Genomic DNA, 25,888 nt, shown 5'->3' on the forward strand with positions numbered 1-25,888 from the left:
AGATTTTGATAGATATTTCATTGACACATGTCGATTTAGGAGAGAGAATCGTAGATATCTTTCAAAGAATGTTGTAAGCGTTAGGAACTTTTATCCCTTCCCTCGAAGCTTGTGAAAATACATAAATCATCAGTTTTATAGAACACGTATAGAATTAATAAAATAAAAAAACTGGAATTGTATTAGGAAATAAGAGACATTTTAGAATTAAAATATGGGCTAAATTGAGATAAAAATTAGGAAATTAATTATAATTTAAACTAAATTAAGAGATATTGTTTTCCAAGCGTGCGTGTACGTGTGTGTGGGGGAGAGAGTGCGTTTGCGTGTGAATCAATCAGAATGGATTCATTCAAATATTTCTTATGATTTATTTTACAAATGAAATTGCAACAAGTCATATAATAAGAACAAAAAAGCCAAACATGATAGCAGCTTTTGCAGACCAGCCGGTTTTACTGGGATTATTGATTGCACTTAATTTCAATTAAAAGTTTTATGCATAATTTGATGTTCATAATTCTGTCATCAAAGGAATTGATTTCTTAATGCTGTCAAGTATTATGTCATCATAATGCAGTTTAAAGCGTAAATGTACCTCTATTACATTGCCCACTTAAAATTGCTGATTGTCTTCTATGGTAATATAATATCACTTTTCTATTTCTCATGTAAAAAAAGGGGCTAATTTTTATTTTTTTAACCTTCAGCAATGCATAAAATTCACGTGATTAAATATTTAATGAGCATGCAAAAAAATTTTAATATAAGTTCGATAATGAAATCTATTGTTTAAAATTAGACAAAAAATGTCATTGAAAAATTGAGAAATTTTACTAATTAAATTGTTAACATTAAAAAGACAACTTTTTAAAAACGATGTAAAAATCAGATTTGTACAATAACATTTTCGGGTGTTATCGCACAAAAAAAAAATCTCATTTATTTGCATTTAACTAAAATTTAAAAAAGAATTTCGATAAAATTCATTTTGTTCACATTCTCATCTTTCATGGTATATCTGTGAGAAGTTTGATAGCTTTACATCAAACAATCTGTTCTTTTGAGAGACAGCACACACAAAATAACAGACAGACATTCTTTTATATTGATAGTTGAGATGCAAAGATGTAAATATTTGTAAGCTTTAAGTTTCTTAAAATATTCGTTTTTACTCTGTATATTGTCATTTTAGTTTGGTTGGTTAGTTTGAGGTTTTATGGCACAAGAACCAATGTGAAGGTTATACTGCGTGAAACAAGTTTATTTCTAATTCAAAGTTTAATAAAATCAGTTTCTATAAAAGTGATACAAAAATAAACATTGGTAAAACGATGATAAATTTCAAAAAGTCAATAACGAAGCCATAATAGTGAGTTCAAATTAAGGAATAAAAAAACCTATAGATTTTAAAAAGACATTTAGTTTACAGAGAAGTTATAGATATTTGCAATCTGTGTAATTGCTTTGCATTATTAATTAGATAATCATAATATTATGACTTGTCCGTATATGTGAAAATATCCTAAAACTTCATCAGGCAATATTCAAATTTTACAAAAATTTGCTTTTTTAATATCTACCAAATTGAGCTTGTTTCCAGACATTTAAAGGAAGTTCTTTAACTCCTATTCACATTTAGAATTTTTTGGATATAAAACATATTTTTAAAAATAAATAATTCGCAGTTATGGTATACCAAAAAAATACTGCGTTGTCAAAGGAAAAAAATAATTCATGGAACAAAGTTTTTTTTTTTTTTTTTTTTTTTTTTACTAAATTCCCCTCACGTCTTTCTCAAAAAAAGTCGCCTGTTACCTTTGATCTTCGAATCCTTTAAAAATGCAGTCAATTCCAATTCGGAAAGGAAGATATGTCTTCCAGAATCTAGACAGATACTTCAAGTTACTCTTTTATCTACCTGAAGAATTCTATTATGGCAGCCCTCCGTTTCCTGTTTTGTTTTGTAAGATATCTTTTGTTTAGCGCAACATGCTGTATTTTTCTTATGTATGAATAAAATGGGCAATTGACCATTTTTTCTTTGAAAATTCTCGTCAAAAATAAATAGATTTTTGGATATAAGGTATCTATTTTTTTTAATAAATTTTTAAAATATTTCCAAGTGATAAAGAAAGACATTTTTTTATAACGGATAAAATTTGAAATGTATTTCTGAATAGTTTTATTTTTCCTGATTTTTATCTGCCATTCTAATTATCTTATTAATTGACATTTTATGCATAGCTATGAGAACCCATACGGCATTACCCATACTATGATAAAGGCCAACAAAATCAAAACTACAATAACATAAAACAAAGATAGAACACAATAAAGAAATCATATTTTTTTTTACATTTCTTTATCTTTGTGTTAAAAATATCGTTTTGCAAGTTGCAGACGATAAAATTTATGCTTCAAATCAAGTACATTGTTTTTATTTAGTTTTAGATTTCTTTTCGCCTTTCTAAAGAAAGAGGATGGGAGGTGAGGGAGACATGGCGTCACAATGGAGAATAAGACTATGCGCAGTCATTGTCGAATGGCATATTTGTGAAGCGCCTTTGGCAACAGGCTATCTGTTTTCTCAGTATTCGTCATAAAATTAAGAATACATCTTTTCAATCAATATTAATCAACTGTAGAGATGGAATTGAAGAAATCATTATTTGCAATTTCAAAATAACCTTATTTTCAAATTGAAAACAATGATTTATTATTTTCAACTTGTTTATCAATGATTTGAAAATTACTTTTAATTTGAACAATGGATGTTATCTATGAAGTGATTTAATCTTGTTTAGGGCGATTTGAGGTCACAAGGTATAAGTATTTGAAGGGATCTTGAAAGTGAAATAATTCTAATCATCTGAAAAGAGTTTAAATCATGCAAAATCTCATAATATTTACAATATATCACTAAAGTATGAAATTATGAGGAAAAATAATACTTATTCTACTTTTGATAGAAAAAGATAACGATAACTGTTCCAAAAGTAATTGAATTAAATATGGTAATCTTTTCAAAACTTTCTTTAATTTAATCTGTTTATTAATATTAAAAAATTAGGACCGTTTGTCGTATGTATTTTAATCACGGATAATACCTAGGACTACCTGAGTATCCCTTAGTTCACTGTTCCGATTGTGTTCACGCTCAGTTTGATATGCATAGATTGGAGATGTGGTTATCAGAATGAGGGCGGGCCATGTCATCTGGCCCTCTCAATCTCCCTCTCAGTATAATTTGGCTTTCATAATGCTATGATGAAGTGGGCAAATTGCATGATATACTTATCTGTCCGGAATATTGGTCTGGTTGTGACCTGCGCTGAAACTCGGCTGGAGATGTTAGAGAACTTGAACACATATTATACAAAATTAAGCAGAGTGGTCGCTCTTAAAAACAAACCTTCCGTTGATGAATTTTACTTAATAAATTCACCATATAATTATTTATAAATTTAAAATAAAACTTCTGCATTTTGATGATAAAAATCTGTTCGCAAACCGTATTACTTTTTACTCCCTCATACACATATTGTAATCAATTAACAAATTCGAACTCGAGATTTTGATGAATTTCCCTCTTTTTGACTTCACTGTCTACAAAAACACAATTTTAAAATTATGTCTGTCTGTCCTTTTATCTGTTGAACTGCGAATACAATAACTCAAAAACCTTTTGAACTAAGTAGATGAAATTTAGTATATTGTCTCTAAACCAAATGTGTAGATATCTTTGACGTTTTGATGGGCATCTGTCTAGAGGAATTACGGCTCTTTGGTTATATAGTATAAGTAAACACAATTAATTAGAAACCGTAAAGAGTTAAATCTAGTTCGTGAGCGACATAACAAGTTGTATTTCTATCCATTCTTTAATTATTGCCTTTTGAATGATAAATAACACGAAATTTCCAATTTTTTTTCACATTGTAAAGCACTGAAACAACTATCCTTCAAATCCTTCTAAATTAGCAGATTATTTATTCTCTAGTTCAGGAACTGTAGTATGTATGTCAGGAATGTATTGAGAAATCATTATACCAAATTTGAACAATGAATTCGATTTTTTATGAGATTTTCCCTAAGAAAATTCTATCAAATATTAGAATTTGTGAAAATAGAATCAAAAGATGTAAAATAGCATTAAAACGTATGCAAATGAAAGTATAAAAGTCAGTGTAACCTTCCAAAAAATTAAATTAGAAACAAAATTCTAACGCTTTTATAAAGAAATCTGTTCAAGCATTAAGAATATTAAATAAAAAAATACGTAATTTTGCCAAAAATCGACTTTTCAAAGTAGTCACCTACCTTAAATATTTTATTTGCTTTGAATTTCTTTGCAAGAAGGAAATTTTTTATTCGAAATTATGAAAAATAATATTTTTAAAATATCGCAAAAATTCAAAAAAACTTTGCTAGGATATTAAATTGTTATCATTAAAACACATTTTTGAAATTTTAAATGTTATCAACAATTAATTTTTGTCAATAATATTTCAGCAATGTATGGCGGAAAAGCCTTAGAATTACGTTTGTTATTATTAAATTAGAATTTCAAATAAAACTCAATAAAATAATTTGTAGATGCGCATTTTCTTTTTATAAAACATATCTCTGACGAATTTGATATCTCTATATCTAATTATTTGTTCTGAGAATGCCAACACAGGAACAAATCTTCTTGGTTAAAAAGGTTAATTGCGAACAATGATTACAGTTCGTACTAGTGAAGCCTTAGCATCTGAGAAGTTTTTTTAAAGCATTCTAAAGGAAAATTCAAAACACGTACTTATCAATATTTTTTTCTAACATGATAAATTCTTCTCTAATGCTTTCTTTAGTTACAAAAGTATTCAAGGGATATGAAATTCAACTTTTTCTATCGTTATTGATTTTCTACATCAATTATTTTAAAAATAAGTTTCTTAATTATATACTTCTTAGATCTGTATGACGGTTTCAAATAAGATCTAGTTTTAGTTTTTGGATATTATTCTGAGAAATAGGAACTCAATTTAAAAGCAAATATTTAACAAAAAACATCTTATCATGCATTTGAAATAATTATGATAGGAATCAATAAAAATCTAGGAAGAGGATCCCTTCAATAATGTTCATTATCTTATACCAAATTAACAACTTTCATTTTTAACGAATCTATCACATGATGTACTTAAATATTACTTTTCAAGAATGAATATTAATTACTAGTAGTGATTTAATGCAGCTTGACGTCAAGTATTAAGAAAACAAACAAAAAAAAGCTGATGCCTTCCAATTACTCTAAATTGAAGATATTAAATAGTTTTGATAATTAATATGTGATAATAGGAGAATAGAATATATTTTCATTCAAAAATAGCAAAAATAAATATTACTTTAAGGAAATTGGGAAGGGTTGAAAATAAATTCTGAGACAACAGTTAATAGTTTCTTATCATTTTAAACATATTCTCATCAAATCGATACATTACTGTGATAAGGAACAAAACGCGCATTCCCAATTACTTCATAGTCTCTGGGGTAATTATGAGCGTCGTTGTCACTGGCTAACAAATGAAGTTATTTAGAAAAAAATACATTTTTAATGAATACTCCAAAACATGATTACCCACACGATAAATTATGTTTATTTTTCATCTCATATGTTTACTTTGAATCGAAGAAAATGACAGAACCAATACACATATACACATTCCCAATTATTCCATAGTCTCTGGGGTAATTATGAATGCTGTTGCCACTGGTTAACGAATAAAGTTATTAGGAAAAAAAAGACATTTTTAATAAGTACAACAAAACATAATAATGTAATCCATAATTTATATGTCTATTTTTCATCTCATATGATTATTTTGAATTGAAGAAAATGATATACACGAATTCCCAATTATTTCATATTCTTTGGGGTAATTATGAATACTATTTCCACGGGTTAATGAATAAAGTTATTTGGAAAAAATGCATTTTTAATGAGCTCTCTAAAACATCGTTATACAATCGATAATTTATTCGTCTATTTTTCATCTCATATGATTATTTTGAATCGAAAAAAATGGCAGAAAGAACACACAAACAAGTTCCCAATTACTCCATAGTCTCTGGAGTAATTATGATTGATATTGCCACGATTTAATAAATAAAAGTATTTGGAAAAAACACTTTTAATGAGCTCTCCAAAACACGGTTATGCACTCCACAATTTATACGTTTATTTTTCATGTCATATGATTATTTCGAACATAATAAAATGACATAATCTGTAAAATTCATTTCCGATTACCCTAACCGACCTTACTACATAATTTTTCGTATTGTAAATCCACAATGGAAAACTATTCCGCAAAGATGCCAAATATCCATCCAAAAGATTTTATTCTGCTTCCATCATCATTTTAACTTCAGCTTCAGACGGAATATAGATATTTCCCAAAAGGAAAGCATTTTAAACCCACCAGCGTTAAGGAGAGAGAGAGAGAAAGAGGTAGAAAGTGAGAAAAAAAGCAAACTTTAGTGTCCAATAGAGAGCTTGAGTTGAGTTACAGCTGAGCCCTTTCTCCGGTTGCAATCGATTAACGGAAATCTAGGCCAAGGTCCAGGAAGCTAGCAACTCAACTCAAGTACATCGTTATCTTTTGCTGGAGAGAAGTAATGCTGAAAGAACAACGGAAGAAATGATAGAATTCAGACGTTCTGAGTGATTAAATAGTAACCGAAGAAATTAAGAGATGTAATCCGAGACAACATAAGCAAGGGGAAAGAAATCTTGCCTTATGGAAACATATTTCTTAGGGATACGCTTTTGGAAATTTTCTTCCACTCATTCTTCTGAAAAGGCTTTATTATTCCGATCATTTTAGTAAGGTTATGATTTTTCCATAACATTAGGAAAAATGGCGTTCTTATAAATCTTGCTTAGTTTTAAAGGTTAAAGTAAATTTTAATTTCTTTAAGTGATTACATAATCGTTTGAGATTAAGAAACCAATGGAAGTAGTGTCGTCAAACCTTTTCTCACATACTCTATTAAAGATGTTATCCCAGACAACACCTTGCATTGGCTACACTTTGCAACTACACTTGCATTGGCGTACAATAATTACAAAATATTAATCAGCATTTTTACTGAATCTATCGCGTGATCCTTGGCGAGGTATTTGGCGATGAATCCCTGGCATGCAGTTAGTAGCATCTGAAAATCGAATTTGTGTTCTAGACACGTTTTTCTAAACCGATTGAAACAAAAATTTGACACAAAACTACACTTGCAGTCACAAAATCGCAAACCAAATTTAATATATTTAATTGTGTTTTTGAGTTATTCTATTTATATGTTTTTGAATAGACAGATCGATAGATAGCCAACCGCTAATTGATATTGGTTCACAATTTGATAGGTGTCTAGATTATATAAGTTAATTCTGTGTATCGAATTTTGCCTATTTAATTCTTTTCTTTTTGTAGTTATGATGTTAAATTATAATCGAACAGTAGGAGGAATACATTTCCTCTGAGCGAGTTTTGATCAAAATATGATAAAAATCTACAAATTTGGTATAAAGGCCCTATGCCAATTTTCATCCATTTAGATTTAAAAAAATTTGAATTATCTTTGTCACAGACAGACAGATAAACGGAAATTTTCTAAAAATGTGGACGTTCGTCAAACTCTCGAAGCATGGAGATTCGTCAAAATCTGGAGTTCGAATTTTTCGACGATTGCTATACTTTCTCTAACCTACGTATACGAGAAAGTAACTAGTCGTTGAAGGAAAGAATCAATGGGATGGATTTTTGCTCATGCCCATTGCGTTTCTATTATTTTTGTCAGATTGATCGCAGGTGAATGCGCTGTTCTTTCTGCAACGCTTTCGTTTTCATTTACGAAACTTTCGTTACTTTCTCATAAGAAAGGCATATTTTTTTAAAGATAATTTCATTTCATACATAACTTGATGTCTATGATTCTCTCAACAAAATATTTTTTTAAGCCTCAAATTATGACAGTCATTAAAGCCATGTTATTTCAATAACTTCGCAACTGTTCTGTTTATTTTATGCATGGACCTTTCAAATAGGATTTCGTCCTATGACATATGCAACCATTACAAATTTAAATATCTGGGTATTCTATTTTAAATTGCATGCCATTTTTGCGGCATTGCAGCATCACTTTCTGATATCTTGTATCGTTAAAAAAAAGAAGAAAAAAAATCTAATTTTTTCTATTAAAGGGGAAAATATCATCAATTTGTGCAACAACATCAACAGTTTGTGATACACATCCTCATTTTCCAAATTATATTTATTTTGAATGATAGCTCTAGATGTAATAATCTATCCTACAGAACGCCAGCACACACGCACACACACACCATTACTTCTTTTTCAATTCCTACTATTAGCTCACACTCTCTCTATATATATCTTGTTCGAATTTTCAATCGTTAATAAAATACTTTTTATTCATCCATTTTTGACATACAAGTTCAAACATATTTTTTTTAAAACTTGTAGTGGATGACACGTGATGTTAATACAGTTTTTTTAAAATATTAATTAATTAATTAAACTTATCATGTAATTTCTATTTGGTCACCAAAGTCGCCAAACCCGTCGCAATGTCGCCAAATGGTCGCTAAATTTGTCGTCAAGCTCTATTTTGCCACTTAATATTGTCGCCTGTTTGTTTCTGTCATATGTATATACATATTTATATTAATTGTAATTATCTAATTAAAAGTAACTAAAATAAATTTTTTTGTTGACCTAATCAGGAATCGACTCGACTTTAATTTTTTTTATCTATATTACTTGTTATTAGTATAGGTGGGATGTAGCCGCAAAGCTCACAATGAACTACCGAAGCAGTATTTATCTCTATATTCAGCTCAAAATCTCATCAACAGAATTTCTCACAGGAGCTGGAGGCGCTCCCTTCATATTTCGAGAACAGGCCTGAAGGCCACAAACTCTATTCAACGTACATGGCAGTTCTGACTCGACGATGAGATCCTCAAAATTGGAAGGAGAGAAATTTCTAAACAAATTTCTCGCCATAATTTAATATTGACGAATTTTGCCACTGGAACTAGTTACTTGCTATCGGAGCATGCCACCACAGTTTTATTAAAGATTGTCATTTTTAAGGTACAGTCACATGATGTTGCCATGGTATTCCAAATATCCTAAAAGGGCAGTATGCGACACATAAAATGAAACAAAATTTTATATATATATATATATATATATATATATATATATATATATATATATATATATATATATATATATATTCCAATGACGATGTTTCCTACCATCCAATAACCACTAAAATTACAATATCAAGAATGTTGTCATTTTAATGCTTTCTGAAAAAATTTTACATTATCTAAAGTATTAAAAATATTATACATTCAGTGATGTTGGTTTATATACTATCCTCTTTTTCCTCTGATTATTGTTTTTGAAATAAGTTTTATGTTTATTTAAGGTGCATATAATAATAAATATTAGCAATCTTTTCTAAGACCGTGGAAAATATATTTAGCAACAGTTCCTTCAATATTATATATGTGTAATGCACATTGTGCATGTTATGATGTTTTGCTAGATTTGATTAAAATGATTAGCTCTAAATTTCATAAGCCACAAAAATGTCAATGGACTGTTATTTAAAAATTTTGAATCAGTAATTTATGTAATATTACTAGTAAAAATTAATTTTATCTTTTTTTTATCTTTATAAATTTCTTTTCTTTAATGAAATCCCATTTCTTATTGCATTTTAATGCAATATTATTAAAAATGAAATGTCTCCTTAAATTCTAAATATATTTCACAGGATGAAATTACTATAAATTTGTAAACAAATGCTAAAAGTGTGTGAATCGGTTTCTTAGAATGCAGCAATCTTCACAATGGTATAAATATAATTTGCAGCTATTATTTAGGCTATATTTCCTTAAACATGAATGGCAAAATAAATATTTAAAAATTCTTTTCAGAAAATTATTCTTTTTTTGTGAAGTTCCATTCCACTGTATGTAGAATACTGACCTCTTTGCTAGAAAAGCAACTATTTTCATAAATTTATTTGGTCCAAATTCGTCCATCTTGCTCGTCTGAAATTTTGAGTTTGTACATGCATATGAAAAACAAATAACGCCTAAAATATTTTTTCAAGCTTAAAGAAATCTTATTATGTCCGAATTTATCAAAATATCGAGATGTTTTTATGGATATGGTGGAGTGGTGGTGGTGAAGAACTTTTATAATATTTCTCCTCGGTTTAGATTCATCCAACTAAATGGATCAGAGAGGATATTATTTTCTTCTCAAAACACGGCCCTTTTTCAGCCTACCTCAAAAGGTTCAATCTGTCTGAGAGTGATCAGAGCAGTTGTGGTGGGATTGGCACGGCACTTCGTTATGCTATGGAATGGATCCTCACAATCTTGGCATATGATAAAACCATCATCAAGCCATGAACAAAAATGGCTGAAAAGAGTCACCAGCAACTTCCTCTCCAGGCAAAAATCCATACTATAATTAAATTTATCAGTGAAAATAGAGATCTTTTCTTGCCTCCCTGGCTTTCAATATTAAGTGTCAACACACAAGGACTGAAGTGAGGGGGGGGGGAGCACCACAATGTCTTCACATATATTTGCATTCATAAATATCTTTCAAACAGAAATTTTCTTTGTTATTATTAACCAAATTATTTTTATTAGATTTTTATAACTGCATACTCATCTACTATGTTATGATTACAAGTAAACATAGAATCCATATGTTTTTTTCATACATAATATCTTTCTGTGTATTATTATTTCAGATAATTTTTGTATAATTTTTCAAAGTAGAAAATATTTGTAAGCAGTTTCGTTTTATTATCATTTTTTTATTTGTTTGCAAATTCTGTACATAGTTATTTTTGTTTTTTTCTACTGTAAATATTTTGGTATCTAATAGAATTCTCGTAACATGCCCTTCAAACCGGTCAGAGACCAAAATGGTTACGGATACGTGGATATGAGACGGCGTTCTGTTCTGTATAGTTCATGCACTGAAAAATATAAATATTCCAATACCAGCAAGTAGCAAATTAAATTCGACAAAATAAATACAATTCAGTACTTTTGTACAGACGGGTCAAGTAAAAATTGGTATTTAAATTAAATATCTTTTTTTAACATTTTCTTTCTCAAAAATTAATATTTTCTAAATGTATGAAGACGATATTACAGGATTATCTAAAAAAAACCTATATTTGAAATAAAAGAATCAAAGAAAGAATATTTTCAATTAATAAAAAAAATATAAGAAAGTTGAAAAAAATATTTAAATATATGCAAATAATACAAAAAGGCTTTTATATTCGTTATTTAAAATTCTAGAATTCAGTGGAACAGAAATGGAAATATAGAAAGTTCAATCCCCAGCGATTTAAAGCAATTTTCTACAAATAATATACCTCAACGTTTCTTTAAAAACTTTTTTTTTTGTTGCTTAAATTGGAAAAGTTTGTTAGGAAAGAAGTTAGCTTACAGTTTTCTAAATCGTCTGCAAAGAAGGTTCAACAGCCTCGCATTTTCATGTCTGTCTGGTCTATCATTAGTTTGTTTACAGTTAAAGTATTTTTCAAGCGCTGACATCAAAAGGGCATTAAACTTCCCCTAGTGCCCTGATGTACTAAATAGACGATGCCTAATGCCAGTAGATGTTCTGTGGGGCTTAACTTTGCGGAACCACTGTCACTGTAGTGTTTGCTTTTTAGCGACTATAGTTTTAGGGCAGAAAAACTATTTATCGGATATGCTCTTTGCCTGTGAAAAGGAATAAAGGTTACGTATATTTTTCACCCCAAGTCTATAATTTTATGAATTAAGGAGAAATGCATGCCGTTTCTATATTCACCATCTGCATCAATTCTCTTTTTAACTAATTGTTTAATTTTAAAACTAGAAGATTCTCGAGGCTAGATGTTTGCCTGTAATATTAAAGCTTTCATTTAGTCGAGGCAATCAATTTTGATAAACTAATCTTATCATGAGAAAAAAAATTTTTAGTTTAGATTATACTAATACAATAAACTTTACGCGTTTTAGTTAATTACCAATGTTTACAAATTACAAGTTAATAAACGAAATTACTCTAGTTGTTGAGTGTGGAGGGTTGTACTGTTTTTTTTTGGGGGGGGAGGTATCTTTCTACATTTGGAGGGATAAATGATGACATATTTGGAATATATAAGCTTTCACATGAAATAAAAAGAGGTGATTTATAATGAAATAATTTTTTTCTGCAAAATCTGTCATTTAATCATACTTACAAGACGCACATATTTCAAAAGTACACGATCTGAATTTCGAAACAGTAAACCGAAGAAAATTGTGAAGTAATTTTTTTTATCAAAAGAGTAAATAAATAATAACTTCGCAACAACAAATTTGGAACTAACTTTCTCAAAATAAATGAGTTCCATTATGTGTTAGCCATAGTTGGTTTTCATCCAAATCTCAGAAAGGGAATTCTTTTATTCCAATAACATTTTCTATTTCTTTGACCTTTCGAGCCTGACCTATTTATCCGAAAGGAGTTTGAGATTCTGCTCTGGATCATTTGACACAATGCTACTTTATAATCCCAGGTAATAATTTATAACGTTTCAAGTTTATTTATTTTATTTTTTGATACCATTGTGTTATACTCAAAAATGAAATGTGGTATTTCGTACTGAATATTGGAATTTCTTGTATCATAAAAATGTACATTGTATGATTAGAAATAAAATAAATGGATTTTATAAAATTTTATAATTTATTGCCTTTAGAGACCAGCTGATACAAGAATATTGATTGAATTTAAATTCCATTAAATTTCCTATGCATAACTTTTGCGTACATGATTCTCACAAAAATGTATTTTTTTTTAAAAATTAGATAGGGATAAAAATTATAGCCATGTTTTCTTATTAGCCTTATAATTTCTTTGTTTATTAATGTGCTATTAATTATTATTCTTTGTTTATTTTCTGTATTAATGAACTTTCCTAATGGAGTAAGTAATTCTGTATATATTTATCTTATTTTGTTGTAAATATACATGTACACACACAAACATGCACATGCACATATTGTTTCTCTCTCCCTCTCCCTCGCTCTCTCTTACACATACACACAAACAAACTTCAAATTTTCGATAAACTGCTTTAAAGTCTTACATCGTTGTTTCCATTTTATTATGCATTTTCCTAACTATATTAACTTTTTGATTATAAATTTATATATTTAATTATATGCAATTAATCAATTGCATATAATTAACCTAATTGTATATAATTCAATTGCATCCAATACATCCAATCAACAGCAGTGTTAAAAAATGGGCACACTTTAAAATTTTTCACCATTGCTAGATTCTAAATTCAAACTTTAATAGTAAATACAATAAACTTTTAAATTTTTATTAAAAGCATGCCTTATAATCAAACCTATATAATATAAACAAATAAGCCAAATCTTCCGATTATGATCTTAAACAATGAAAAAACTCCAGGTTACAATATTAATAATAATAATGAAAATTATTTCAGTTTCACTTCAACAATAAAATATATATTTAAAATACGATTAAAAAGCATTAAAATGATATAAACTAGAAAAAAAGTTGATATCATTGAAAGGAAATTTCTTTTAATTTTAAGATGGTTTAAAAATAATTTTTGCTGCAATATTTCAAAAGTTGTGATAAAATAAACGTAAATATTTCGCTTAATTTTTAAATAATTAAAATTTTATAAAAAAACTCCCTTCGAGGTACACATTCTCAGCTTCTAAAATATAATTCAATAGCTTTAAATAAATGGTCTGACCAGTACAGCGCAAAAAAGCACAAATTCGCCATTATTTTCAGTAGAAATATGTTATATTTCAACAAAAATTGGTCTTATATATAAGATAGAAATACGAGAATGGAAGACTCATAAAATTGGTAAACAGTGGAAATACCAAATAGAATTCAGACACTATTTTTCAGTTTCAAGAATCTAATAAATAATAGTTTATTGATGTGGGTATTATTCTGGCACAAGTTCCTCTTATAGGACAGACTACCATTTAAAAATAATATATAATATGCTAAAGAAGAAAAGTAGCCATGGTAATCATCTTAATGATTCTAAAGAGCAGGTGAGAAAATCTTTAGAATGAATGTTTTAATGTGGCGAGTTCGAATTATTTTTATTTTTCTGATTTCCGCACACTTTCCTTTATAGCACAAAATACTTGTCACTTCTCCATTGGAATTCATATATGGCATACATTTTTTTTACAGGTTGATATGAAAAATGGAATCAATTCTTTCTTAAGGAAGGAGAAGAAGATGCACAAAATAAGATCATTTGTTAGCAAATGAAACCTAACATAGTGCAATTACATTTGCCATAAAATTATGTTACTATTATTCGAATTGACTCCATTGTTGGCATCTGCATTTGTCTATAAAGCATGTTTTGCATGTTTTTAATGAACCAAAGAGAACGAGAGTGCTTTTTCTTTATTCAGAAAACAAAACTCATCTAATAAGCTTTTCTACACATTTCCTTAAATTAAAAAAAAGCCTCTTGTCATAGGCTTAGCATGATAATATTTTAAAACTAATCCGTCCACTTTTATTTCGTTTTTAAAATTTTCTCTTAACTACATGGCAACAATAGCGGGAACAATATATATATATATATATATATATATATATATATATATATATATATATATATATATATATATATATATATCACAATGACACGTTTTAATAAATCTAGTCATTAGAAAGATAACAATTATTGTAGGGAAATATATTCAAAAATATTTTACAACTTTATTAAAATTAGAAAGATTGTAGGAAACAAATTTAGCCTACAGTCATCAGTTTATTCTTTCAACTACTATGTATTGTAAAAATAATTTTTTTGCAATAATATGCTCCAAAGGTATTTATGAAAAATATTAAATATTTTTTCAAATTTTTAAATAAAAAAAAATCTAATTAAAATTTAAAACTATTTCTTAGAGAGTATTTATTTTATCAAATTTGATTGCTCTAGATCCAATGATGTGCTATGTAAAGCATTTTGAACAATTTTTTCATTGTACATTTAGCTTGAAGCAATTAAAAAATAGTATGCCAATTTATAAACATTATTACATGGATGAAAAGTACTAGTCAAAATTCAATATTAACTTACCTGATAATTAGGAAAATTGCACTTAATCCTCCGTACGATACGAAAATTGAAACTTTTGTTTACGATTCAATTCATGTTATTACAATTTCCAATGCAAGTTTTGCTGGAGGAAATTTTACGAAAAGAAGGAGGATAATTTTTTCACTGACTAAGATTCAAGTTCTTTTAAAATATGCTAATATCATTATTAACAGACTAAGCACTAATATATTTTTGATTACAACATCACTTTTTCAACTAATAGAAAGCCTACAAGAATGAATAAACTATGAATAGACAGGATTATATACCGACTTATATAGCATACTCAGTTTACATTAAAACACATATTTTATTTAAAATTTAAATTAAAAGGATATTAAATAATGATGAGAAATGTTTTCTCCGTGTTATTGAGATTTGCGTCTTCTGATCGATTAAAGTTTGCTATATATGTTTTGACAAGTTATTGTGGTTTGAAAAAAAAATGAGTATTAACAATAAAATATGTTGTTACCCATGAAACCCACGTCCTTTCAGTATATACTATAGACATAATAAATTTACAGCTTCGTTACACTTTTTATTTCTATTTTATATAGTTAACATATAAATTACGTTACTTGAGATTGTCTTTTCAAGAATCATTTAACATAACAATACTTTCTTTAACATAACATAACAATATTTTCTTTGAAATCTACTTTAATGCACTCCTTGAGTTTGTTGCCATTATCATAACCCAAAACAAATTGGCTAAATAGTTCCTCTGATAACCCAATAGCGATTTGCTCATTAATATTTTGCTTTATTGAGTTTTAGGCCTTCTGCTTTTGAGAGTTGGCATTGTTGGCATCCTTGGCGATGTAAAAGGCTCCATTAAAATACATTTCGACTCATTTTTTTTAATCAATTGCTAAAAATGGCAAAAAAGTGATTATATCAACTTGGCATCAAATATTATATCCAGGACATATTGCAAATATATTCTCATCAATTATCTGCCTTGTGTATACATTTCGCAAAATATTTAATATAACAATGCTACAATAAATTAAATCGCTTGTAGCGAGAGAGGTTGAATTGATGAAGGTTTCGGACTATTTTACTGGCATGATATAGTCGTCGAATTTTTGATCCTGTGTTTGCATATGAAATTGGCTTTTTTAAAAATTGTAGAAACCTAAAATAAAAATCAACGAACAAAGAACGTACAAAAACGGTTCTTACTGTTATTGGCTCAAGTTTAATTAAGGAATTTTTTAAATAAATTATCGCAAGTATTATTAATAATTAAATAGTCAAAATAATAATAAGCATTTTTATTTAAATGGTAATTATTTTTAATTAAAATTTAGTTATAGTAATTAAAAATATTTGATATCTTTTAAACTCTAATAATGTATTATTTGAAATGTGCAAATACAAAAAAAAAAATGATGACTCCAAATAATGTGAACACTGAGGGCATTTATAGGGAAATATAGAGGTTGAATTCTGAAAATGCGAATGCAGAACGCTACGCTACCATTCGTGTAGACACATCCCTGATCAATGACAATTTATTAGAAAATAAACTATTTCGAAAATTTGAAAATAATTATCCCAGAATCGAAATGGCTATTGCATTTTAATATTATGAAAGCAAAATATTCATTAAATGCACTAAGAGAGTACTATTAATATAAAGTTTTATCCCAAAAATATATTTCCAACTTGTGCCCTTCTACTGTATTTTCATTTTTTCCTTTCATTAACGTAAATGAAGGAAGAAAGTGTTTTCCTCAGTTCTAAAACTGACTCGATTGTATGACGTCAAGGTCACACCGTAAACAGATCTTAATTTTCAATGAACCACATCTTCTATCTTTCTAAAAAGCGATTTATGGATTCCAACACATTTGACAATTTTTATATGATCCTGAATTAGAATATTTCTAATACATGACCTCATTATCGTTTTCGCTTAAAGAAACTATCTTTGTTGCCATAATGACGTCATTTTGGTATTAAATCAATCGTCTGCAAATTTTGCACTTGTCTAATACAATACAACCAATTTGGTACCTCTCCAAAATAAGTACCATCGAATCTTAGACCGAAATTGAGATAAATTACTCATTTTGCAATATATTTGTAACAGCATTATTTTTCTTTTAAAGAGTTAAAAACTTATTTAGAAGTTTCGAATAAGATTTCACCATTATTTGAGAATGGTATTAGGCTTATAGTTTCAGACAAAATTAAAAGAATTTAGAGAACTTTGAAATTTTAAAAAGGAAACATTTTTTTAACAGTTGGACAGACTACCATGGTAATTATAATACTTACCTAGTTTTTGAGTAGTCTATTATTATAATAAATATTTTTTTCTTATATGAATTTTTACCACAGCACGCAATAAAATGTAGTTCTTATTATTAAGTATATTGTCATTTTTTTATATTTGTTTTTGTCACATTGGATAGAAAACAAAATGATTTTTTTGTAGTAGTCTCTATTAGTTTATTAACAAAAATTGCAAAGAAATTGACAAAATTTTGATTTCTAAAAAACAAAACAAAAAAAGGAAGAAGAAGAAGAAAGAAAAACTGGTTGTTTTCAATCATCAAGAGCTTTAATTTTGAATTTCGATTGAATATCTGTGAATATAATTGTAGTATAACTCCAAATATTCTAATTTATTGGTTCCAGATCAGGATAATCAAATATCTGATAACCATATAATTAGGAAAAATAGTTATTCCTTAGCAAATAAATAGAACTTACTTAAATTTGTTAAATGAACACAAAATTACTGCTTCAGTTTCGTATTTCAACATAACTATTGAACAAATTATTTTGACGATTAAACCTCTCTTTGGGCCTACCCTTACAGCCAAGCTTGATTCTATCAAAGAACCATCGTAAAAGCGAGTTTTATGCACGCTTAATCCGTTGAAACCAAATGTTCTCTTACCATGATTCGAAGGTTTATAGAAGAATTGTCAAATGTTGTTCTCGATATCTGAACATGGTTCAAAATTACAATGCTGTCAAAAATAGCCCTAGTGTTGTTTTGAAACAGGGCTTAAAGATAACTAGACTGGCATTGCTAGGACATATCTGTCGTTGTCAGTTATTTCGCTGCCCTTTTCATACAGTGTTTTTTTTTTTTTGCATATCTTTTTTTTCCCTTAAAAAAGATCGGATAATTGATAATCTGAAAAAATAAGATTCGTATAGTTGTAATTCAATTATATATCCTTTACTTTTTCCTCCTATGATTTAAAACGACTTATTATAGAATCCTAAAGATATTCTGATTTTTTTTAAACATTAAAATAAATAGGAATGAATCTGATCCAAAGCAAACGATATACAAAGAAAAACTTCATACTATCGAGAGACGAAATAAAAGATTTCGCAATAAACCTAATAAATGATCGTTTAAAAAATATATTAAGAGATTTCCAACCTTTGAAAATCAACTTACTTGCCATTGAAAGCCGCCTATCGAAAAAAGGCTATGTTCTGAATATGAAGTTTGCTTTCTCCCATAAGAATCATGAAGAGGCAAAAACAGTTTTACAGAAGAAAGCGATATTTATTTACGATTATTCATTCTTCCAATAAGGAATCTCATGTAACAGAATGAATATACATACACGGCTAAGTTTTGGAAATGATAATATATATATATACATATATATATATTTAGCTTGTGCTTGATGTATAATATGCATGTTGAAGATTTGCATCTCCTTATCATTGGCATGAAAATATGATAAAGACTAGTTTAATGATAAATTTTGTTAAAACTGTATACTTCCTAATCAGTTAATGTTTTAATTTTAATTAGTGGTTGCCAACAAAAAAAATTTGAACACAAGGAATTTACATTCTTGGTGAAATAATTTTAAGGTTTTAATTAGTTATTACAACATTTATCTTACCGTGAATTTATTAGAATATGAATTTCCTCTTTTGTAATCAGTTATAAAACATTTTAAATTATTACATGAATATTTTTTAATTGTAAATTATAAAGTTTTAGATAAAAATAGCATCGCATTAGATAGCATTCAAATATCAAAACTAATTGATTAAACCGACATACTAAATCATATTCATTGTTACACAAATAAGAAGAGCAAATTAATTTTAATGTAAAATCATTAAAAATTCAAATTTATAAGAAAAGGAAAGGGAAACTCAATAAATATCATTTAACATGGTTCGATAAAATGCTATAGGAGCAATCACCTTTATTAGAAGTTTAAAAATCACTCTTTTTGCACTGTTACCTTATTGTAATTTTCAAGAATTTTCTTTCTTCACAAAAGAAAGAGTTTTCCTTACTTTCTTTTTATACAAAGCGGGAAAATGAATATATACTATCATATTGGTGCTTTGATAGCGTAACAAGAATTAATGGATTTTTTTATCCATATTTTGAAGTGAGTTTATCTTATTTCCTTTAGTCTATTTAAATTAATAAATATCGTCTTTGGACGAATTATTTTCATAAAACCAACCCATCACTCAAAGATATTTTTTTCCAATTAGATCGCAAAAGCATCATTAACCCTTAAATGCATAGGGATGTAGATCTGAATCGTTTATTTAAAATCTCATATCTCTTTATGTAGCAACCTTTGCATAGTGTTTTTTTTTTGTTACTTTAATTTTATAAAAACTATTTTAGCGTTTCCGAATGCATCTAGAATCTGACAGTTTATTTCTTTAACTGTGAGAATTTTCATCGTTGGCGCACTATCTGAGTGCAATTTCATTTTGGTGGGTTTAGAATTACGATTACGATTATTATGAAGAATTACGATTATTTATGAAGAAAGTAATAAAACAGGGACATAGAGGAAAAATTGTTTTCAGATAGAAACAAGGTAACGATAACGAATAATATTTATATTTTTGCATATACTAATACATTTATGCAAGAAAATATAGCTTTTCTGTGATAAAAAAGACATCAATATGCAAAATCGATTTCACATACATTCATTAAACCAAGAGTGTCATCTTATGCTTTGCCGTCTATGGATATACATAAAGGCGGCGTTGGTCACTGATGTTTATTTTCAAACACATTGAGGTATAAAATTCCATTATATAAGGGTCACACAGTGGTCATGTAGCAGATGCAATGTTCTTTTAAGTTTAAATAGTAAAAACAACTGTTTCATGAATTTCATGTTTTGTAATGCAATGAGAGGTATTATTTATGTTTCAAATATTGTATTATATTATTATGCGCAGCTGATTTCTTGAACTCAAAAAGTGACTGTTCATAATAATGTAGAAATTCATCAATACTTTTTTTCGAAAATTAAAAAAAAAAATCTAATGCGGTTTTTTTCGTATACTTCCCATTTTTCGATTGATTTCAAATTTTATATATTAAAAATAAAAATTCATGCTTTTAAAGATTAAAGTGCTGAGGTATATTGGGTTTATGTATTGAAATTACAGAGTTGTGTTTAGGTTATAAAACGGAAAATTGTAATGCACTATAACATATTAATAAACGTTGTAAGTTTTCATGCGATTATTTATTCAGTTTTAGAAAGTTTGTTTCAAATTAGTCAAGTTCTCATTTTAATCTATGGTAATTTAGTCATCGGTTAAAAAACATAAGCCATTTAAAGATTACGTCCATTTCTCATTTCTTTAATTTATCGTCAGTTTATAATAGAAATTTCATTAACTCACTTCAAACACTTCCTTTATACATAAAACAAATTATGTATAAAGAATTGCATAACATTTAACTAAATATTAAAGAATAGAATTAATAAATTGTCGGCAGCAAAGTCTTATTTTTTTATAAATATAAACATCTAAATATGTATTGATACATTAACTTCCTACATACTGTTTAACATTTAAGAGACAAAAAAAATATCCCATTGTTTCGTTAACTGATCTTCAATTTACTATAGATTTCAATAGTAATTTCATATATATTCTTTTCAAAGAAAAAGAGTGATTAAATAATCCCATGGCATTCAATAGCATTCATTAAATAATACATTTTTTCCTGACTGTACAATTATTAATTATAGACAATATGTACTTATATTCTGTACTATATTTAAATAGCCAACAAAAAAATGAAAAGTATGAACAAAAACGGAAAAAAAGCTAAGAAAATAATAATGATACAGGAAATTAGATTTGAAATTTTTTGAAGAAAGTGATTTTTCCCTTTAAATTTCTTTATCAATAGAAAGGGTGAACAATTATTCTATAAACATTCTTTTTAATTGTATTATTTAATTCGCGTATCTTCTTTAGTCGAATAGGAAGATATCACTCGAAACTAAAAGATTTGTTAATATTTTAACGTATTGTTACCCATGTTTTACTTAGTTGAAAGAAATGTAGCAGATAAAAGTTTTTTTATAATAAATATTAGTTTTCAACAATCATTTGATTTGCCCATCATATTGATAACATTAGTTGGTCAATATCAACCAATTATCGTTTGGTTATTTAATATATTTAATTTTTGTTAAGGCTAAATTCAGTAATTGCTACGTAAAACTAAAGAAATAAATAGAAGAATTCGAAATAAAATATGTTTTTTTGAATACATGAGGATTTTAACAAAATTTCCATTCATTAGCTAAAGAAAAATATGCTAAATATCTTGCAACCAATGAAGTTAAAGCTTTAAGCTATCAAATTTATCATTTGAAAATATTAGACAGATTGATTCTCCAAACAATATGGTATAAAATGAGGATTTTTTTTTATTTTGAATAAGAATAATTTTAATTTCAATTGCGGTGAATACACATCATTAATTTAATTATAAAACACACGTACTCATTATAAAGACGAGACAGATGAATAGCATATTAATTCCTGAAGATTTTTTTTGCCTTTTAATTATTGCCTTAACATTGAAATCGTTTGTTATTCTTTCAACATCTCTTATTTGAAATATTTCAAGAACAGTGTGCATTTGATATTTATTTCGAAGTTAAACACATTTTTATGAAGATTGTCACTCAAAATATTTTTTAAACAAAATGAATCTAAAAGATAAAAAAGACATATTCTTAAAATTCTAATTATCGTCGAATTTTCAATATTATTATTCTCCGCGTTCATCTTTAGAACATGAAAACATTTATTTTTTCCTCTGCAAATAACGATTGTTTTCAAAATACAGCATTTATATCTTTAAATAATTTTAAAACAGTATACATCTAATACACAATATCTTCGATTCCATACAACTTCTTTTTTTTAACAGCGCGCGCAATGAAAAAGTTCCGCATGCTTTGTATGAAGCATTGGTACGACTTCTGCGCTTCCCGGCAACGAACGACATGAAATTCTTTAAATTTTTTTAAAAAAAAGAACTTTTAAGCAAAAAAGTATACCCCTTACCTGTTTGTTTCAGGATATCTTGTTAAGACTCCAGTGTGTGATGCAAATCTAAAACTTTGTCCTATAGCAGGAAAGAAAAATGTATCGTAACTGAGAAAGATATGATCTTCCTGCTCGTTCAAGCCGCCATAGCTACCGTCTTCCTCATCATCCAATCCAATATTTGTTATTCTCGCCATCTGTCGGCGGAGAAAGAAACTACTCGATCTGATTTGAATTTTTTCCGCGGATAAGCATTTCATAACTTAAGGATGGGGACGAAAAGAGGGCGTTTATTAGTTACTTCGAACCAGGAAAATATTTTGCTGAATTCCTGGAAAGGAAATCTCCATCTAGGATATGGTAAAAAAAAAAAAGAAGCGTGGAATTCTGAGATGATTCTTAGAATATTAGCGGATGATATTTTTAAATTAATATTACTGGGAAAGTTTACGCTGCCGTCTTATATCACTTATATTCCACGAATTATTATCTGGTTTTGCTGCATTATTTACGTTTTGCGGCAGTGATTTTTCAACTTATTTGTACAAATGCTTTTGTAAAGTTAAATAACACCCACCTACATTTATTTATAAACGTGGGAGGATTTATTTCATGCTAAGTTATTATGAGAATTCTGCTAATCGTTGTACTAAAGCAAATTTCAAAACCGCTAAGAATAAGTATATAATTCTAACCGTAAATTTGTTCTAGATGATTATATCTTATGGAATAATCATTTCGAACATAAGAACAATATCGTATAAAGAATTATAGAATTATAATTAATCTTATAAATTATCTAAGAATAATATTCTTAGAAACGAATATATAATAATAAATAATTATAATTATTTAAAGAATATTATGCACAATAAGAAAGAATTATATCTTTGCGTTAAGAAATGTACTGTTGAATATAATACAATAATGAAATTGTTATACATTCTCCTTGTCGTTTTAATCATAGTAAAATATTCTTCACACATATTTTAAACAAAAAATATTTATCTTCGTCTAAAACTGACCAAATTATGAAATTATGAATATCACCATCTTCGACGATTTTAGTCTACTTGAAATTTTAGTCTACTTACCATTTAAAGGAGGATCCACCAACCAAGCTGAGCTGTGGTGACCTCGGCGTAAGGTCTCGGTTTCGGAACCAGGGGATTTCAGGTTCGAGACCCGATTCCACCAAAGAACCATCATGTAAGCGGGTGTGCTGTTAGCTGTTAGTAAGATAAGCCGGGGACAAACGTCCTCCTGCTGGTGTGGTGCGGAAGTTAGAAGGGTTCAGCTCAGGTGTCGTTCTTGTCATCTGAACTGCTTCAAAATTACGAAGTCCGCCCGAAAATAGACTTAATGTTTTTCTAAAATGGTTGTTAATATAATTGAACTGAACCCACCAGTTAAAGTATGACACTCCCTGAAACTGACAGTTCCTTGGGCTAAAATAATAATACTCAAAGCTTCATAACTCGGTAAATTTTGATAGCAGAAGGTTTTAATTTTCTGTTTAGAAATTTGTTATGCCAAGAATATCTTACTAAATAAGACTGTAATGCAAGACATTCTAACTTGACAATAGAGAAAAAATTACGAAGCATTTCATTCCGTCAGGTAAATCAGTTCAAGTATTATCGTACTGTATTTTGAAATTTCGCTCCCAATCTATCCAAAATTTCTGCTACGACTTTTGGGTATCTTTTTTTGGAGCCGCATATACGTCTGACAATGAATTTTCTTCTCTATGTTAGGTACACCACTTCAGATTATTGACTTAACAAATTGAGCTTCAGAATGGAAGTCCATAGGTGAAATTTCGAGAGTTGCGACCTGTTGTGACATATTTTAGAGCATTTTGATTCGTGATTTGTATGATCCAATTCCGAATTCTGATTAGCATTTCTCATCAGACTTCGATTTTGCTGTAATTAGATACGTCTTCACATTATCAATAAAACTTAAATAAAATAAATTTTTGATTATATTGAATTTTTTAAATACGGTATGGACATTTAAATGATGATTCACAAGATTCAGCGCATACATTCAAGTGAAGATTGCCCGTTGTCGTAAAATGCAGTCCATTTTATTTTTTCTTCTTTGTTACATGCTCTGCCTCAGATCAAACGTTGGTACAGTCCTTCAAAAAATATACATATACTGCTCTATATTTTGAAAAAATATACATATACTGCTCTATATTTTGAAAAAATATACATATACTGCTCTATATTTTGAAAAAATATACATATACTGCTCTATATTTTGAAAAAATATACATATACTGCTCTATATTTTGAAAAAATATAGAGCAGTATATGTATATTTTTTCAAAATATAGAGCAGTATATGTATATACTGCTCTATACTGCTATACTGCTCTTTTGAAAAAATATACATATACTGCTCTATATTTTGAAAAAATATACATACAAAAATATAAAAATATGCAAAAAATATACATATACTGCTCTTTATTCTGGAATTAATTATAACACAATAAAACTGTAAATGTCTTACGCTGTAGCAATATGTTTTCTATAAGTGTAAGAAATATTTCTTCATGTAAGTTGTCGTCACAGTATTTAGATTTACTGAAACTCATTTTTTTTTTCAAATAGCAGCACTCGATTTCGGATACATATTTAAATTCTGGGGAACAAAATAACTTAATGTGTATAGCATTTTATAGTATAGAAAATAAATTGCAGGCAATAGATTGTAAAATATTGGTTGATAAGTTATAAGCAATCGACAATTCGAATTCTAAGTAGAAAACACGATTTCTTGTTTTTTCACTATATCTCAAGGTCAGTCTTTCAATCTTTCAAAATAATTTTTATTATGCAATATACAAGACTAAAGTTATGCATTTTTAAAAACATAAAAATATTTTTTTATACCTTTAATGAATTTTTAAGTTTACAAGTTTAAAAATTTTTTAATACTAATCGAAAGGACAAGATCTTAAACATCGTTGTTCTAAATTTTATCCATTTCCGTAAAATAATTTTGGAGATATTTCAGAACAGTAAGATTTTCGCACTTTTTGGAGATATTTCACTTTTGCAAAAGAATGATCGACAAGAAAAAAAAATGATAAAATAGATCGGGAAATAAAGCATGCATTTTAACGCTACTTTAGAATAAAATATTAATGTTTCTTTTCCAAATAAATTGCTAAGGCGATGAGAAACAATCGATACATGCAACAGATTCTATTTCGATTACATTTCAAGTGCACTTTCGTTTGGAA

At 28.0% G+C, this 25,888-nt stretch overlaps 1 protein-coding gene across 6 annotated transcripts in view; it reads right to left on the reverse strand.

Moving 5' to 3' along the window:
• LOC129971365 (MARVEL domain-containing protein 1-like) overlaps positions 1 to 22,782 on the reverse strand; it is a 100,959-nt gene extending 78,177 nt beyond the window's left edge. For all 6 annotated transcript variants that reach the window (XM_056085069.1, XM_056085068.1, XM_056085064.1 and 3 more), the window contains exon 1: positions 22,645 to 22,782. The gene's annotated coding sequence lies outside the window, so the exon portion shown is untranslated. The remainder of the gene's footprint in view (positions 1 to 22,644) is intronic.
• Between the last annotated feature and the right edge of the window lie 3,106 nt (positions 22,783 to 25,888).

Source organism: Argiope bruennichi, chromosome 6, assembly GCF_947563725.1.
Source record: "Argiope bruennichi chromosome 6, qqArgBrue1.1, whole genome shotgun sequence".
Classification (NCBI taxonomy): Eukaryota; Metazoa; Arthropoda; class Arachnida; order Araneae; family Araneidae; genus Argiope; species Argiope bruennichi.